Source organism: Sebastes fasciatus, chromosome 1 (genome assembly GCF_043250625.1).
Source record: "Sebastes fasciatus isolate fSebFas1 chromosome 1, fSebFas1.pri, whole genome shotgun sequence".
NCBI lineage: Eukaryota > Metazoa > Chordata > Actinopteri > Perciformes > Sebastidae > Sebastes > Sebastes fasciatus.
In genome coordinates this window covers 38061703-38081428 of record NC_133795.1, presented here as the reverse complement: position 1 = coordinate 38081428, position 19726 = coordinate 38061703, and the positions used below count along the sequence as shown (strand labels likewise).

At 41.3% G+C, this 19726-nt stretch overlaps 1 protein-coding gene across 1 annotated transcript in view; it reads right to left on the bottom strand.

Moving 5' to 3' along the window:
* Positions 1 to 14320: 14320 nt before the first annotated feature.
* raly (RALY heterogeneous nuclear ribonucleoprotein) overlaps positions 14321 to 19726 on the bottom strand; it is a 167037-nt gene continuing 161631 nt past the window's right edge. Inside the window, 2 exon segments of the mRNA XM_074647825.1 lie at positions 14321 to 16239; positions 16865 to 18673. The gene's annotated coding sequence lies outside the window, so the exon portion shown is untranslated.

Below are 19726 nucleotides of genomic sequence, written 5' to 3'. Positions count from 1 at the left end.
TGGTTTTGACACCTCAAAGCAGTCATCTTATCACATCTGTTGGTTGGTACATCTGTCTTGCTGCACATCTAGTGTGTGTTATATGGCCATCACTTATCAGCCAGGTTGTTTTGCACTTGAGCTGAGGCACTTTTTCTCAATGATATACAAGAAAAATCCTCTCTACTTAAACCAATCTGATATCCATTAGTACTGGGGTTTTAGTCAAATTCTGCAGAAGTAATAACACATGATAAACTGAACTGATATGTGAAAAAAAAATATTGTGACAGAATTGAGTTGTTTTTCATTCAAGCCGTCTTTACCGCAGTGGGTGCTGCTAGTAGAAAATTACCCAGTGCATCAGGAGTTGGTGTTTCTGAGAGTCCTTTTGGTTGAGTTGAACATTTTTCTGGGCACCAGAGTCATTTAAAATGGTCCAGCCGAACCTCTGGCACATTGCATGGATGTGGTATTTGTTGGAACTTTCAAGCAGTTGCATGAAATTGCAGTTATGATGAATATTTTCTGTTTATGAAGGATGTTCATGTTACTTGTGCGGTAAAATTTCTGAGGAGACTGACAGAAAACCAAGTAAGTTGTGACGGATTAAATCGCTTTGAGATCATCTAAGTGTCGCAAACGTATATATCAACATCTGCGCGTGTGCTTTCCTTTCACATTCCTCACACGAGATACATTATTTATTTTTCTCATCAGTTACATTAGTTAAATCAGGAGGTATGGGTTTACCTGAATATGGGGATGAAGAGCAACATCAGTAACTAATAATAATCCTCTTCTTGTTGTTGTTTTTGTTCAATAATTACTGTATACGTATGGTGCAAATGTATATTTACAGTATCGTGTACAAACTGATGCTAAAGCAGGGGATGCTTTAGGGCGGGGCTACCTTGCGATTGACAGGTCGCTACCACGGCATTGTCCGGTCTGGGAGTTGTCCGTGTTTACGTCTGAAACTTTAACCCTTTCACAGTGTGTTTTCACTTCATGAAAGTTAAAAGTCGCCAAAAAGTATCGTTCGGTTGTACCTAGCTCCACCCACTTGTGTCACTTTTGGTTCCAAAAAACCAAGATGGCGTTAGCCAAATACCAAGATCGCAACGTCCAAAACGCCTAGTTGAGGATCCGTCTGAATGATGCCAAAAGACTCAATCAGTCAACCCAAACCAGGTGGGAATATGCACCACATTCGACTGTTATCAGACCATCAGTTGCTATAAGGACCATAGTTTTGGGTCAACAGGGACCTACTACTTTGTAAAAGTGAAACTTAAAAGCAACACATTCTAACATGAAAAACTGAATGAAACGTCAGGTTTTCAACAGAAACGAAACTACAACTTCTTTAGGTTTAGGCAATAAAACTAAAACTTCTTTAGGTTTAGACAACAAAACTACAACTTTTTTCGTTTTTTGGCAACGAAACTACAACTTCTTTAGGTTTAGGCAACAAAACTACAATAACCCAATGCACACTTCCAAGTCGACCGAGGCATGGCTTCAAAAAAAGAAAAAATCAAAGTCTTGGAATGACCCAGTCAGAGGGCGGACCTCAATCCCATTGAAAACATGTGGAGTGGCCTGAAGAGATCTGTACAGAGGAGATCCCCTCGCAATTAGAAGGAACTTGAAGAAGCGTGGGATAAAAATCCAAAGTCTAGCTGTGCAAAGTTAATCGTGTGATGACTCCTGGAGTCATCTGGTGTTTCCTTGTTATTAACCTGTCTCTCCTTGCCCTGCAGCTGGATGATGGGCTGATTGGTGCAATCTGGAACACTTTGGGCCCGTTGTTCCCAGTTTACTTAGGCCTTGGCTGCTACTAGCAGTCCGCTCTCTCTCTGGCTGCTGCAGATTTACTCTCCCATTTGGTTGGGTTATGTTGCTTTAGTTTCTTGCTAAGTTTTTATGCCCATTTACAACACCCATACACACACACACACACACATTCTCCACTCATGCACCACCCACACTATTGAAACCACTGACAAACCCCGTACTTTAAATATTCAGTTATGTCTTTAATTTTGATTAATTTGCTTAAATTTATTAACTAAAGCTCATTTAGTTTAATGTTCATATGGTGTGTCTCCCTTTTTGTCATAGCCACATGGGCCTGGTCTTGCTGCTGCTGCCTTGCTGCTGTAACAAACACAAAAAGTATTAATTGGGTGCAGACTTCTGCAATCAGGGTGTTGTAGTTTATTTACTTTAAGGGAACCTTAAAGGCTAGTTTGGTACGCCAGTGGGCCAGCTGACCAATCAGAGCAGACTGGGAGGGGGGACAGGAGCTCAAACAGAGGGTGAAAAGGGGTGCTGCAGAACAGCTAGTGTGAGAAAAATAATGCATGCAAGTATGCACCTGGAAATGAACAAAATAGGTCATATTTAAAATGTTCCTAATTAACTTTTTGTTCTTCCTCTGGATTTTTGTGAGAGATGGGACAATTTACAATTTTGTTATTTCTGATTTTACATTTCAAAACCTGCAATTTCATCAGGGTGCGTAGACTTTTTAGATCCACTACTGTATCAGACTCACATGAAATCAGTTGCCTCGGTGAATTGTATCTGCAGATTAGAAAACTGGACCAGATGCGGCTCCAATCAGGATCTTCGAGACAATGGCAACGCCTTGGCAGCTGGGACCAATCTCACTTAGGGGACCACACATCCTACTTGGCATGCATAAGAAAAAAAACTCTTAAATGGTTCGACACAAGAGGTGGGCGCCGGCTGCGGCCGTAACAGGCATACTAACATATTTGACTATATTTTTTCCAGTGTGAACACACCACATAGTCCAAAAAACAGGCCTCGCCCTGCAGAAACCTGAGTGCCGTCAGGAAGGCTTTTGGTTCACCTGGTTTGGCAGGAATTTACAGGATAAGATGCATAGTCTTCTCTCTCCTGCCTTCCATCCTTTAGCGTTTGCTTTTAGTTTACTTTACAAAAATAAAGGATAAAATCAACTTATTTTAAGCTAGAACTCGTGTGTGGTCTTTATCCACCCTTGAGTCTGGTTTTGACACGGGAGAGAATCAACATTATCACTTACCTCCAGAGGTATGCATGGTTAGGTTTGCTTTTTTGCAGACTTAATGAACTGGTGGATTAGCATCACACACTTACAGATCATGACTTTGAAGCTCAGTTTTGTTTTAACAAGAGAGCCAGCAGCCAGAGGTAAAAAGGAAATAAATGCCAGTCCAGAGAGACTGAATTCATCAGTCCAGACCATTCATCCCTGGGGGATTAATGAACTACATGAAATGTGTTCGAGTGTTCGCCAGTTTCAAGCCTCCCAGAGGCGAATCGTCCTTGATGATGCACGATTAGTTGATGAGTTCTGTGCTGATAGCCAGTTCTTTTAGTGATGCACATGAGAGGATTTCTCAATCTTAACTGATTTTAAAGATGTGGGAGACCACAGAAAAAAACGAACGCACACACCAGACGATTCAGTCAAGATGCGGGACCACACACTTGCCGCTCGTACTAAATGATTTCAGAGTGGTGATTTCACAGAAACTAACGTGATCAAAATTGACTTCAGAAAACAAACAAACACGGAGGTGGAAGAGCCATGCTGATTACCGCAAAACATCGCACACACAAGTGCAACCATCTGACGAGACTCTCTCAATAGGATTATACATTCAACATGGTGGGAATCAGCACGGCCCACATAGATTTTTCCTTTACGTCAACAACCGGTTGATGACGCTTCCCCGTCAGCTCACTCTCATCGGCTTGCTGCTCAATGCTCCATCACTGTTGCTTTCACACTACGGGATTGAAGTCGTAAATATCAAACATGTTTGAGCCAGTGTGGGGCCAGTTTGCTTTCCAAACACAATCTGCCAGATTCAATAAAACATGCAGAACAAAATTTTCCTGTTCAGCTTTGATAAAAAAAACAACACCCACCATATGTAAATGTGTGAATGTTCTGGAACAGAGATAGTGATCCCGGAGCTAATTGTTGCACCTAAAAGTACATTCGTTCCAGATGCACCGTCACATTTCGAGCCCCCACGAGGTCAGATGTGTCCCTTTTGATCCCTCCTACCAAGGTATTTTTGGTGCGTAGGGATTTTTACACTAAGCCATTTTGAACTAATTGTACTACACAGTTTAGCAGTTAGTCACACCAGAGCTGTGACATCTCTGTCTCATGCAGGTTATCTGCTGCGAGCTGTCATGGAAGGTGGCATGAGTCACATGTTCGCTGAAGAGCGGCAGGTGCAAACAGTTAAAAGAGCTGAGTGGGCAACAGATGTTCTCCAGTTCAAAAGCATAACTGTGGCTAAAAAAAAAAAAGTACAGGGGTTTTATCACAAATACAACAACAGGCTTTTACAGCAAAACCTATTGTAAAGAATTCAGCCCCAGGGATGAGCACTCTGTAGTCCTAAAGTACTAAAAGACAAATCCCCAGCTACATCCTCAACTCCACCTCATCCTCTGAACACCACCGCCAATAAATGACTCTTCTCATAAACCTCAACTCTACATGTTCTATACATTGGACTGTATATACATAACTGCATATCTTGTTTGTAAATTTTGTTTTCTTTTTCTTCTTGTGTGGTTGGCCTAGACAGACATACCCAAATAAATCAAGAATAGCTCCACAACTAGCAGGACTATATGCATGATCTCTGTCTCTATGGATAGGTAAGACTTCAGAGAATTCATGCCCAGTGTCAGTAACATTGTGACTATTATTATGCCTGTTTAAATTGTGATGAACCAAAGGAAACATTTACATTTTTATCCTGGCCTAAAATTTGTTCTAGATTTGATGGTGGATAACAGCATTATAGTAATGATGCCATGCACAGAGATGCCACTGAATTCATTCAGCAACTCCTTGACTACACCTGTGCCAAAGCGGATATAAATAACACAAAGCACATAGATTCTACAAAGGTTTTAGTGAGGATAGGACCAGGAGGACTCTCCATTTGGCCACTTGGATACCCAAAGTGTGCCAAATGGGTTTTTATACCTCTTGAAAGGGAATCTGGCTCTAAAATACCACTGATATCCACTACAGGATGATACGTGCACACAATGGAGCCTTTGGCATTGACATTTACCCTGTACATCATCACATTCTACCATTGTGTACAGTATAAAATCAATACAAAACAACTAAGTTGTATAATTTTGACTTCAAATGGAGTAGTTTTATTATAATAATGAAATATGATCAAGTAAATTAGATTATAATAAATAAGATCAATAACAATGTAAATAAGATAACAAAAATAATCCAAAGTCAAGTATGTACATTCAATATAAAAATGGTCAAAAATACAATTTGTCATGCGTTGAGTTTGGAAAAAACGCATAGATTTACAGACTTTATTGGAATACTTTCATTGGAAAAGAGTTGGCAACACTGGGCTGGGCTTTAAGGTTGGATAATTAAACAAAATCAACTGTATTCTTGCTAGATTCTCAAGATCACCGACCCTGCCTTTAAGAATAAAACCTTCATTTAGTCAATGTCCCCAGCGTGTTGCATGACAGGAGAGAATACTGATGTAACATCAATTTCGAATTTGTTTTCCGTCATTCACATGTGAAATATTTAAAGCAAGACATTTGTGTGATGTGTTTATTGCAGTTCAATCACAGCAAAATCAGTTTATTTTGGGTCCCTATACCGCTGTAATAAACCAGATTAATTCAGCCGACGTGTGACTTGCTAGATACAGTGAATGTGTGGACCTCCGGATGAACCCAGACAGGACAGCGTCCACAACATACAAAGCAGCAATAGTGGTTATATTGGTGGGTAGTGATGGTCGTCCTTTAACCGCGAGGTTGGTAATTCAGACCGGGGATTGAACTGGATGGGTCAGGTCAAACTTCATGTATGTACAAATCTAATAATAGATAATAAATAAAAGGCGAAAATTTGTTTCACGTTTGTTGTGAGCACAATATTACACGCTTATATGCACATTCAAGACTTTACATCGTTTGATTTGTTCCATTTTGGTGTAATGAGAAAGCTAGCAGCCAGACGTAAAAAAACAACAAAAAACAAAAGAAGCCCAAAAGATGACAAGTTTTTAAACCATGAATCCCCAGGACTTTAGTAAGCTACACAAGGTGTTCAAGATATGAAATCCACGTGTTTCCCAAGTTTCAAGAGCGTTTTGAAAGATATTAAGTGTGTACAGGTGTCGAGGTTACAGGTTCAGATCCTGCCTCCAATTTGAGGTCCTTTCTGAAAGCCAATGTATCGACAAAAGGCTGCGAATAAGCTTCTAAAGCACTTAGCTCTCACACACTGGCTCTAACAGGTAAAGTATGTACGGGGCATTAAGGTTACGGCAAAAAAAAAGAAGCCTTAATTTCAAGTATTGCACATTTTCAAAATCACCAGAGGAATGTCTGAAAAGCTCAGAGAAAGCAACATCTGAGTAGAAACATTAAGTAGTTCGAAAGCTCAAGTGTTTACAGGTGCAGAGGTCGTGGGTTCAAGTTGATTGTTGAAAGCCAGTGCGCTTAAAAAGCTCACAGATGAAGGAACTTCTGAGAGGGAAAACTCAAGGCAGCTACAGTTTTTATTCTCATGTGACCCTGAGATTTTTAAAATGACGGAAGTGTTTTAAAGCGGACGGTATCCAGCAGTATTCCCCCCCTGGGAGCTGATCAGATCGTTTCTGTTGATGTGAGGCAACATGTGTCCTCTCTGAGATGAAGATAACACTGTCATGACTGATCTCTGTTCCAGTCCGGCTCAGTTGGTGTTGACGGTCGGGAGATAAAAACATATAGTGTCTGGTGTTATATCGTTTGACTTCAGATCCAGCAAAGATTATTTCACTCACGTTTGAAGTGGAACATGTGAGCGGGAGAAGAAATCTTTATGAACTTGAAGTTTCACACTTGTGTAAGTTGCACGTTGGCTTTCAAACTGGTTGTGATGCTCGTGTGTATGAAACTGAAATTCAATGTGAGCACAGAGAAACCCTCCATGCATGTGAAAACAGACAAGGGGACTTTAAAGAAAAAGGCCAAAATCTGCAAGCAAACTAAAATACTGTGCAGTGTGCTGTGGATGAGCGACACAAACTTTATAACTCACTTCATCAGGATTTAGGTCAGAGCAAAAGTTTATCTCACTCAGTGACTTCCAGCTCTAGCTGCAGAGTCTCTTCATCCACCCTTTTATCCAAATTTGTCTTATTTTGTACAAAACACACACCTGTTTTCGATTGATTTTTGTATATGTTGCTAACTTTCCAGAGGATAACCTTTAGGTACTTAAGAATGATTTATGATGGATTATTCCTTTATGGTCTGTTCTCTTCCAAAAAGATAAATCTGGTGATATTGTTTTTTTCTTATTGCCAATAAATTCCAGGAAAAGACTGAAGCCAACAATGAACTGATCCACTAACATCACAGCCTGATAGCTCTTCTTCCTCTGAGCCAGAGAGCTTCATTAAAACACACCAGTGAGCTTCACTGTGTCACTGGGTGACCTGTTCCTTCATCACCATGAACTCACACACGGTAGTTTATTCTGACTCATTCCCACTAACACACCGTCCTGCTGCCATAAATACTCACTAGAGCACCACATGTGGATTAATCCGCCGCTGAAAATAGTCCCCAACAAATGCATCATTTCTTTCTGTTTAAGTAACATAATTACTTAAAATATGACACTATATATGTATTTGTTCAATCATTTTTTAAAGATGTATATCTTCAGTAGGAACCATTGGAGTATCACACTGTTTGGGTCCTATCTTACACCCGGCGCAAAGCGACACACAGCACAACTGTCATTGCTAGTTTTAGACCGTTGTCCTTGTCACGCCCAGCGCCCACGTTGTGTAAGTAGGTAATATACTTGCGACCATGGGTTAGGGATGTGACGGTGAGGACATTTTTCCACTGGTTAATGAACTTGTTACAACACCGGTGTTATTGATTTACAAGAAAAGATGACGGTTTTTATTTATGTGAAGGAAAACACTACATTCAGGCGGCAGGTGACAATCCAGGAAAATGGAATATAATGAGGTACGGCTCAGGCATTCTGTATTCATCAACCTGCAACGCTCTCAGCGCTCCTCGCCGTGACCAGAGAGATCACGGTGGTAACACGCCTCTGTGGCATCTCCTCTCATCATCCCTCTGAGTGTAGACGTAGAATACTTCAGAGTTTACGGGCCCTCTCCGTCTAAACGGCGGCGTTATGAGGCTGATGGTACCGAGCGTTACACACCACCTCTCCGGCAGCGCCCGACTGAAAGCCCGTGCGTGATGCGTCTCCGGAGGATTCTGCTCAGCCAGACCGAGCCCCCCGTGGGTTGCATCGGAAAGCAATACAGTTTTCATTATTTATCAATACATGCTTAGCCTAGTGCTCATTGTCATATAATGACAATGACATTTAACCTGCAGCAGTTCAACAGGTTATCGATGCTCAGATGCAGTCAGATGGAGTTGTTGAAGGGAAAGAGGATTAGGAGACGGCGGCGGCAGAGGGTCCACCGGACCAGAGCCACATACATCTGCTCATGTACTTTCTATTAGTGCACCAGCAGATCCGTTTCCTCAGCAGAAAACCGCTCGCTTCTCCAATTTGCTGAATGCGCCTTTTAAATAGCAATACGCCCGGCGCAGGCGCACCCGTCCTTTAAAGGGAAATTGGGGGACGACACTCTGATTGGTTTAATTCCTGTTACGCCCAAAACACACCCATAATTACCTCCGCCGAGGCCGAAGGCCTAGGAAGGAGGTTATGTTTTCACCGGCGTTTGTTTGTTGGTTTGTATGTCTGTTTACAGAATTGCTCCAAAAGTCCGCTATGGATTTGAATGAAATGTTTTGAAGGGATGGGGTGTGGCACAATGAACAATCCATTACATTTTGGTGGCGATCCAGATCATGATCCGGCTTCAGGAATTTCTTTTAATAACGCAATGTAACTGATGACGCGTTCGTGACGCGTCACCCTGCCTCTTTCCTTCTGCCAGCAGAGAGAGGGACAGAGAGAGAGCGGGGGGTGGAGGGACGCCTGTAGATTCAGTGTTTTTTCACATTAAACTCGGTGAAGCTCGACCAAAGCACACTTGGTGATTGTTGGAAAGAGTAACGGCGATGGTTTAGGTGAGTTTTACTTTGTTTCTGTCCAGTTTGGATGAAGTGTTTTACGATGCTCCGCTACGTACAGCTGATCACAACATAAAAAAAAATACACGTGGATGATGGCGCAAGCTGAACGGAGAGGGGGGGCAATCGTACTCGGGCAGCTTTGCGGAGGTCTGCGCTCTCCGAGGGCCATTCTAGTTAATTAAGAGAGTAAATACAACCCCTTTACCCCTTGCGCCTTACTTTGTGCACAGATTATGTTGGGCTTAACTAGCAAAAGTGGAGTTGGACTCCCGATCGTTAAAACAGGGCCCTTAGTTTTGATCTTTTCATTTATCGACAAGAAAAAACGTCTAACTAAAAAGGAAGGAGTCTGTATGTCTGTCCTGTCTGATTTTCTCGACAACCGTTCATCCGATCGACTACAGGTGTATTTCTCAGGACCCAGGAAGCACAGTGTCCAGTGTGATATTGTAACAGGCACATTTTGAACTGGCACTGCATATAGAACAATGGCAGCTCTTTCCTTAAAGGGCCGATGCGGAAGACTAAATATAACATATTGTGCAATCAACTATGAGGCTGCTTTGCTTGTATAGGTCAAGAAATATTCAGTTATCTTGTTCTTCAAGAGGCCGCTGCGCCACAGCACTAATATACATCAAATTGAATTTGTACAAGATTGTTTAGTTTTTTTTTCTCCCCCTGAAGACATTCTACAACTATTTTCACAAGCTGCATTATTACACGCCATGATGGGTAAACTGATCTTCATGAATAAAATATGTGTAATGGATATAAAGGTTTACAATTTAGTGCACATAACAAACGAGATTCTTGTCTTTTTTGGATTTACTCCTGTTTTATGAAACAGGAAGGATTTTACAACAGCTAAGAGGGTTTCAGGCACAATGAACGCCCCCGAGCTCTCGCGGCTTATTGCTTAATTTAGTGACAAATAACTAGCGGTTGAAGTGGTTTTAATGAAGGTCAGAGACCTAAGTATTGACAAAGAGTTTGGGAGCATGCTGTTCTTTGTGGGAAACGTATGATTTGAAACATGACTATAATAATAATAATGTGTATTTATCTATGATTAACTGTGCAGCGCTGTCATTCCTGTTGCTGCGAGGACAAATAAAAGAGGTGAGGCGAGACGGGGAGATGACATTTTCAAGAGCTTAAAAGTGAAAGAAACAGATATGATTCATGGGAAAGATTAAAAACTTCACCAAATATTTCACATTATGGTCCGTGATCACGAAAGTTTCCAACGTTTTATTTGGATTATTTACATGTGTTGTAAAGGCCTCTGGCAGCCTCTCAGTGCAGACAGAGGAGTCAGCGTCATCACCTTCATTGCACAGGTCATTAAAAATAAACAGCATTCAACATCAGCATGTAGAAATCAGACAGGAACAACAGGGAGGAGGTGGAGGAAAGGGAGGAGGTAAGAAGAGAGAGAAAAGAGAGAAAGTCTACATCTTCCTCTGAAAGGAAACAAGAGCTCAGATTGTTCTTTTAAGGCCAATTCTCCTCTGAGCTTCTTATTTGGGAGTGAGAAGTCAAAGATCATCTGTCATATCTTGGTCGATCTATTGAACACACCATCCTATTCCACTTTTTATTGCTGATGTAGCTCACCTTTACATAAACTGATGTCTTAAAAAATGTATGATGGGTGATAATTCATGGGATTATAACAAGTATATACAAGGATGTACAATGTTTAATACAGCCTATGTAAAGGTGAACACTGCATCAGATCCCATTTAGGGTTCTAACGTGTTTAAACTACCATGAAGCTACTAGCTGGCTCCGACTGACTTCTTCTGGAACTGTTATTCTCATTTGGGAAATACACTTGTTCACTTTGCTTTTGAGAACAATGTTCAGTGAGTTCAGTTTAGAGAAGTGAACACATTAATGCCCGGTTCAGACTACACGATATCAGCCCGATTATAGCCCGACACGGCCGTCGCAGGGTGTCGACTCGGATCGGGAACGATAAACGAGTGTCGTGTGCGACAATCGATCATTTTATCTCGTGTAGTGACTCATAGTACACGACAACCGACAGCGCGTCTGGGACGCCTCACGACGTCACAACAGAGAGTCTAGCATGTTTGATTTTTTTTTGGGATTTCCACGATGTGTTCCGTCATGGTGGTGAATTTGACCGGCTGAGCACAGACGCACGAGGCTGTAAACAGAAGCCCTTATAGTGCAGAATGATGTCATCGGACCTTCCCAGAACAACTGCTACCGGACCTCACAGTAGGATATTCAATCTAGGTTGTGTTGGAGTAAAAAACACCACCGCCGTTGTGTCTTTGCGCATGGAGCATCCCGTTGCGTGCCCGCTTTCGCTTTTCCCTTTGAATTATATTTTTGTTGTTTTCCCCTGGAGCCTCGTGAGCCCCTTTACATGGTTGGGTCCAGGGGCTAGAGCCCCGGTAAGCCCGTATATTAAGACGTCGGTGCCGGGAGAGTGTGTATTGTCGGAACAGGGGGCCGACCTGTAGTCCGTCATGTGTCGCAGCCAATAAATCACAACAAGAATTTATGACTCTCAATCGTCTAATCTGACATAGTTACCATCGTAACCACCAAAAATATTGTGTAGTCTGATCCTGGTATAAAACTGATCAAACTTAAGTCAGTGGGCTTCCCATTCCAACAACAACCCATACACCCACATAGGTCGTCTGCTCCTACCCTCTAAAACAACCCACGGGAGCGTTTCCTAAATTAACGCCCCTACCGCAGGCAGGAGATCATCATGGCGTGGGTTAAAATGATGGATGTATTAAGAGAACTGGATACAGCGTTGGAGGCTCCCGTTCATTCCTAAGAGAGTCGCTCAGTGGCGCATGAAGCCAAAATGGCACGACTGCCGAGTGATAAATTACCCGGATCATCCAGCGATCTTCTGCATCCATTTGGCCCATAGAGCAGGAGCAGTAGCGTTTCCTTTAACCTCGCCTCCCTGGCGTGCTGGACGTTCATTCACATGAACTGCAGCACGAAAAGAACTCTGGATTCAGCTTTTAGATTGAACTTTTAGGACATAATGATTTAAATAAGGACTATTCAAGTGACCTGTCCGGTGCTCACAGAGTAGGGCAATCTTGTAACAGGAGAGACTTCAGAGAGCAGGTCCAAAGCACACAAAAGCGCCATCTGTGTCTTCATCAGAGTCAACATGAAATCAGAGTTCATCTTGACTCTGACTTGATGAAGACGCAGTTGGCGTCGAAACGTTAGTCTTTAAATAAAGTTGACTGCCTTAAATCTGTGTGCACCAGTGTGCTTTGGACCTGCTCTCTGAAGTCTCTCCTGTTATAAGGACTATTCAAGTGTTCATACTGGGAAGCTGATTCACCTAAAAAAAAAAAAATGTTCCTCTGAGTTACAGACGTCTCTTTCCCAATGTAAGTCTATGGGAAAAAGTATTTTTGGGCCCAATGACATCACGTGACGGACAGAGAAGTTGTAGTACTGTACCGCCGTTTGGCCACGTCAAAGCCCAGCGCTCTTCCTGGGGGCTTGGTTAAAATAAGTACGTTTGTTGCGTAATTCAAGTAAGTTAACCAAAGTTACATACGTGACGTACTGTAAGTTAAAGTAACTCAATGTTGCCATTGGGACACGAACAACAGTCAAAGTCCTGTGTTTGTTTTAACCCATCCATCCACCCCGACCTACGCAGACTTTGTCGCTCTTCATACAACGTCACCTGACTTCCTTTCTTTTCTGCCGTTATAACAACTACGGCCACTAGAGGTCGCCGCCTAAAAGTAAAGGTAAATATGGGCTGAAGCTGCTTGTACAAATGACCTATGGGGTCCTTTTTTAGGGGGAGGACAGTCTCTCTCATTCTGTCCCAAAGGAAAGGGTAGAACAGGAAGAAAAGTGGTGAGGGCAGAGGAGAGAAGAAGAACAAGAGGATAGTGCACAACATTTATCAAGACCTGTGAAAATCTCTTCTGATGCTACTTCTTTCTTTCTTTCATCTTCAACAAGACAGGAGAGGTTCAGGAAGAGGAGGAGGAGGGAAACAGGAGGGGAGTAAAGGAATAAATGAAAGAAAAGGGGAGGAAGACGGGAAAGGGAAACAAAGTTGAACAGAACAAAGGAAGACAACAAGGAGAATAAAAGAGCAGATGAAATAGAAGTGAAATGGAACAAGAAGAGGAGGAAAAGGGATAAGACAGAGATGGAAGGGAAGAAGAGACAGGGAAACAAGGATGAAAAGAGGGAAGGAGGAGGACAGACAGGAAATACGTGTGAAGAAGAGAGAAGGAAGGATGAATTGAGGAGAAAAGGAGTCAAGACTGAAGGAAGATAAGATGAGAAGGGAACAAGGAAACAGTGAGAGGAAAGGGACAGATTCACATGATCAACAGCAGCAGAGCTCCGTCCATCTCTTCCTTTATTTTGACTGAAATTACAACACAGTGGCAACATACTGAGGACTTCCTGCCTTCTAAAAGTAATAAACTTTCATAATCATGCACTTTAACCCTTCTGGGTTTGTTCACTTAAAGGCCCTGAAATCCTTTTTTTCTTCATCAACTTTATACTGCGAGCAACGGGCTCCAACATGAACACGACTTCCCTGGACAACAGTTTGTATTAATACAGATGGATTTTCTGTATTTTGTCCTCACCGGTTTAAAGAGGGCGGGACCCAGTTGGGAAAAAGGTGATGTCACGCAATTCTCTGCACCAATCCAATATATTATGACAGCTGTGGGTTTGTTTGCTTATGTTTCCAGGCCCAACCTGGTCTCACGGGAAGCCTTATAAATATCACGACATTACATGGATATTCCACGTGTCATATGTACGCATTTTAGCCTTTGGATGTGTAATTTGTACGCCACACAAACGTCCGCAGTTAGTTTTATGCAAGAAAACCACTTAGGGCGTTTTCACACCTGTAGTTCGTGCTCTGGTCTGAATCAGGGACCAAATTGTTACCATGCTGCATATTGCCTCGAGTTTGGTTTGTGTTCACACGGCAGCGTTTACAAGCGGACCAAGATTTTGGTGAGCAAAGAAAGTGCTCTCTAATTGGTCAGAATTTCCATGCTGGAAAAATCCTGGAAGTAACCAAAGAAGAGCAGACTTACAGAACGCAACAATGGAGGGACAACTACGCGGCTTGGTCTTGGCACTGGTCATCTTTTTTTACCTCGTAGCAATTTTTCACTCAAGGCAAACAATACAGTTTGAAAATGAGGCGCAGGTTTGAATACACCCTAAGTAAAATGCGTACAGAAAGAACGTAAAACAACTAGACGTCAGAAATGTAAATTAAAAACACGTGACAATCATCACTAACGTAACTTACAAAACAAAACACGGGTGTCCTGGCTAAAAGTTAGATGTTTGTTGGACACGTCCACCTCCCAACCCGGCCACAACAAGTGGTCCGTCACTAACTCTTACCGTATCATTTATACGTGGAATGCTATACATTGCAGTCAGTGCAGATATGTGCAAACACAACATACATGGCGTGCAAATGACACAGAAATCCAGAGTTTGCTCGCTGTAGTTAGCTGTAGTTTGCTGGTTGTTTACTGCTAATCAATGTAATCCTTTTCAGGACATAACTTACAATTCTCATGTGTCAACGTACCAACGAAGTTCTGAAACTCCAGCCTGTTCGCAGGAAAAGGCGTATTAATGCCACGGTCATTTGTACGCCATGTATCCTGTACTGACTGCAATGTAAACACATCTGCGTATAAACGCTACGGTAAGAAGTTAGTGACACAGTATGTATGGTGGGAGGGTGATGGACCCAACAAAAAGCAGACTTTTAACCAAGAGACCCGCGTTCAAGACCGTTGTTGACCGCTGTTTTGTTTTGTAAGTTAAGTTACTAAGGTTTGTCATGTTTTTTTATTGACAATTGTGACGTGTTTTCCGTACGTGTTTCACTTATTTTAAGCCCAACCAGGACGTTTTCCCTTAAACCCTAACTAAGTGAGTTTCTTGCCTGAACCATTGAGGATGTTTGCGTACAAATGACACGTGAAAAGGCTAAAATGTGTACTCATGATACGTGGAATGTCGGTGTAATGTTGTGGTAATTATTCGCCTTCCCGTTAGACCGGGTTGGAAACTCTCAGAACTTTAATATGTATTAGTTTTATTTCCAGAGCTTGAGCTGCATCTCAAAATCTCCACCAAGAAAGCCCCAGAAAAAGCTCGTAAGCGGACCTCAAATCCAGATCAATAACAGGTCCACCAGGTCAGAAATGAGCCTCACACTCAACTTAAGTGTACCTTTGACCAAAGAAAAACAAAACAAAACAGATATACTCTGATACCTGGTGGGTGAAGCCAGTTTCAGGTCTCTTTTGACATCAACTTTCAAACCAGTAGCTGCCTGGAAAGACGGAAATGTCTGGAATATAAAAATAGGAGCAGTAATGTGAAGTGGTTTGTATGGTTAATGGGCTAAAACATGCAAAACCAAACGGTATGGTCTTTACTGCGCATATGAATGTTTTGTGGACGAAATGTCTCCGGTGGTGAACCAATTAAATTTCTCTCAACAAGAACAATAATTAAAATGGTAGCATTTAAGTAATAAGTCAAAATAAATAACAGGCATTGGCTTTTCGCGAGGTTCTCTTGGCAGCAATTGCTTCATATTCTTACTTGTAAACTAAACTTATTTGCATGAGTTTCTCAGACAGACTCAGCCACAGTGAGGTCATCATGTAAAACAATAGGGGGTTTGTTATAATTGTATAAAAGCCTCATAATTCCTAAGTTTAATATTTTTTTATGGTTGATTTAAAGCCTTTATGGTCACGTTAGGAAGATTAAAATGTAATAAAACCCCATGTGTTGTTTATTCATAACACATTATAACCTCCTAATGCAAAAGTAATCATTTTATTAAATTAAACCCGTCAAGATAATGAACATGTGTTCTTAATTAATATGAAAACCTGTTTATGTCAACACATTTTTCCTCTGCTTTTTCTAACCTCTGACTTCATGTTGAGTTCCCCCAACTTATAATAGTTTGTCAAACTAATGTCAAAGTTTTAATTTTACTTGATAAGGAGTTCACAGTGGCTTCTATCTGATGCTATTAAGAACCAGAGTTTATATATCATCTGAACAACAAAAACAGGTATAATATTTAATAGTTCCGACCCATTTTGAAAGTTCTGTTTGGACAGGTTACCATGTTATCCTGTTGTTTAATTCAATATTCATCATAGATATATCACCTTTCAGTGGAATAGTTTTGTGGTGGTAGATTGTACTTGAAAATCAACAAAATGCGTTTTTAAAATTTATGACTTACACATTTAAATTCATTTTTAGGACAGAATATACATTAGTAGTACATTCAACGGTAACACTTCTTTTTTCTTGCCCTTAATTTCCTAATCATTTCTTAATAATTTCCTAGGAAGCTTCAAATAAGTCTTAAGTCTTCCTGTACGGCCGGATATTACCTGCCAACAGCAATCTGAGCCAGTTAGCACAGGAGCTCCAGGTCTGTGTTCACCAGGGAAGTCTGCATGAAGAAGACATCTCCTTTGTTTACCTGTGATCGTCTTCATACCTGTAAACCGACGGGCTGTAACGACGATCACTGACGTCCTCCAAAGGTGATCTTCACCATGTAGTCGGAGCAGGAGAGCCAAATATGTGGAGTCTTTATGTCTGGTATTTTCAGGGCCTTTACCACATTTGTGTAATGTGTTGACTGACACATGAAAACTGAAAAAAGAAATCTAAACCCAAATAAACATGGATTCATTAGTAGAAACTCCCAGTACACTGTACGCAGCCCAGTCGCACAGCACTGATTCGTGTACACAGACCCATTTTTTTTCATGACGGTCAGCACAACTTTCAATAACGTTGTTTTCCTATACGAATGTCCAGCAACATGTGACGCACGTTGTCAATTTCCGCTCCAGTCTTTTCAAAATAAAACTACTTACTTAGGCTTAGAAAAAGATCGAAGGTTTGGGTCTAAATAACACCGGAAGTGGCGTAACTGGAGTACGGAAGTTACGTTACAAAAACTATACTTAGTTAGCTTCAGAAAAAGATTGCGGTTTGGCTTAAAATAACTCTGGAAGTGCTGTGACAAATAAATCAACTTTGACGTGGTTTCACACGGGACACGAACAACGGTCTCATGCAAAAGTCCTGTGGTTTTTTTTACCCATCCATCCACCTCGACGCTTTCTAATGAATTGAAAATGAAAATTTCATGAAAATGTCGCTGCTTGTGGGCATATTGGGGGTGGTCCCGGGGCAAAACGTAAAATTCAAGGTTTATGAATGTAACGTTAGACTGTAATGGTCCTCAAATCTAAATTCTATTCATTAATTAGTTTGAAGTTAAAAGACAGATCAATATTTTTTATAGATCATTTCTGTCCATCGTAACTCATTAATCACTACACATATTAAAATTGGAAAGACACTATTGCCTATTATGGCCTTGAACAGGACTCGACCTCCTCTGGACTCGAACTTAACTTGGTCTTGGATTTGACTTGGACTTGATTAAGTTGGACTTGACTACAGCCCTGGACCACGTTTTGGGTTAAAATAACACCGGAAGTGGCGTAACTTAAGTACGGAAGTTACGTGACAAATAAATCAACGTTGACTTCTGGTTTCACACGGGACACCATTACCTGTCTCCTGGGTGAAAGTGTTGTCTTTTTTGACCGACCCACATGGATTACATACAAATTAATTTTGTGCTGACCGTCATGGAAAATTTTTTAAATTTGTACACAAATTAAAATGACATGACTATTTCATGAACTGCTGTGCGACTGGGCTGAACTGTAGGCCACCCCAAAAAAAAATAAAGTGTTTCCCATCAGAGATTGATTTATTTAATGCGATTCAGTCTAAATTTGCCACATCGTATATATAAACATAGTAAACATCTTGTGAAGCCCGGCCCGTCAGCGTTCATTAAAATGATTTTCTTTAACACGGTTTCTAATCAACCACCAGCTCTGCCTCAGTATGTCGCCCGTTCACTCCTGTTGTTTAAAGTCCTGTAAATCAGCGGATGATGTTCTGATGAGCTCCAGCTTTCCCGACCCACTGTCAACTGCAGTGTGTGTGTGTGTGTGTGTGTGTGTACGTGTAAAACGTGTTGCTTTAAGATGTTTTGACAGCAGCCTGCTGTTTTACTATCTCCCTGTGGCTCTGACATCGCGTCGAGTCGGTCTCCATCACCGTTTCTTCTATGTTTATGTTACTGTGTGTAACTCATCAGTTTATGGTGTGTTCTGGCAGTACCCTGCTGTTTTAGTATTTTCCTGTAGCTCTGACAAAGTGTCAAGTCTGTCTTTCTACTGTGTGTTTTTCAGGTTGTGTGTGTGTGTGTCTGGCTCCCTGTTGTTTGATGGCCTCCTGTGCTGTTATCCCGTTCTGTCTGTCCATGTCTCTCTCTCTCTCTCTCTCTCTCTCTCTCTCTCTCTCTCTCTCTGTCCGTCTCTTTCGCCTCAGTCCACGCTACCTGAAACACAGAGGACAAATCATTAACAACACAAAACACAGATCTGTAGCACAACACTGTCTTCTTCTGGAAGAGCCAGCAGCTCTGTGAGGCTGTACTGTGAGCTAAATGCTAATGTCAGAATGCTAACATGCTCACAAGGACAATGCTTATGTTTAAGAGGTAACCTATAATGTTTACCATGCTCGCCATCTTCCTTTAGGATGTTAACTTGCTAACATCTGCTAGTTAGTAGGACTGTCAAAGTTAACGCGATAATAACCCGTTAACGCACATTCGCTTTAACACCACTTATTTCTTTACTGCATTAATGCAACTTGCGATTTTTAGGTTGTAGCTGGCATCATATGAAACCAGAACACCTAATGAATCCATTGGTACCGACCATGTCATACTAGCTTGTTGTGAAGGAGGTCAAATATCGCTCCAAACTTGCGCTAAAATTTTGTCAAGGAAAAGCTGCATTTCCAAAGAGGTCCCTTGACCTCTGACCTCAAGATATGTGAATGTAAATAGGTTCTATGGGTACCCACGAGTCTCCCCTTCACAGACATGCCCACTTTATGATAATCACATGCAGTTTGGGGCAAGTCATAGTCATGATTTGAGCATATTGTTTTATGCTAAATGCAGTACCTGTGAGGGTTTATGGACAATATTTGTCATTGTTTTGTGTTAATTGATTTCTAATAATAAATATATATATATATATATATATATATATTTGTCCACTATATGTTGATAAGAGTATTAAATACTTGACAGATATCTCTTTAAGGTACACTTTGAACAGATAAAAAAATGTGTGGTTAATTTGAGATTAATCACAATTAAATATGAACAATCAGGGATTAATTGCGATTAAATATTTTAATCGATTGACAGCCCTAACAAAGCAGTACAGCTGAGGCTGATGGGAATCCCATTTTGCAGGTATTTGGTCATGAACAAAAGAATTGGATAAACGGAAAATGTTGACATGATGACGGCCCGAGAGGAGAAAAGTCAGAGGATCCCCGGCGTTATTACAATTCGTGAAGACAGGACCTTGAA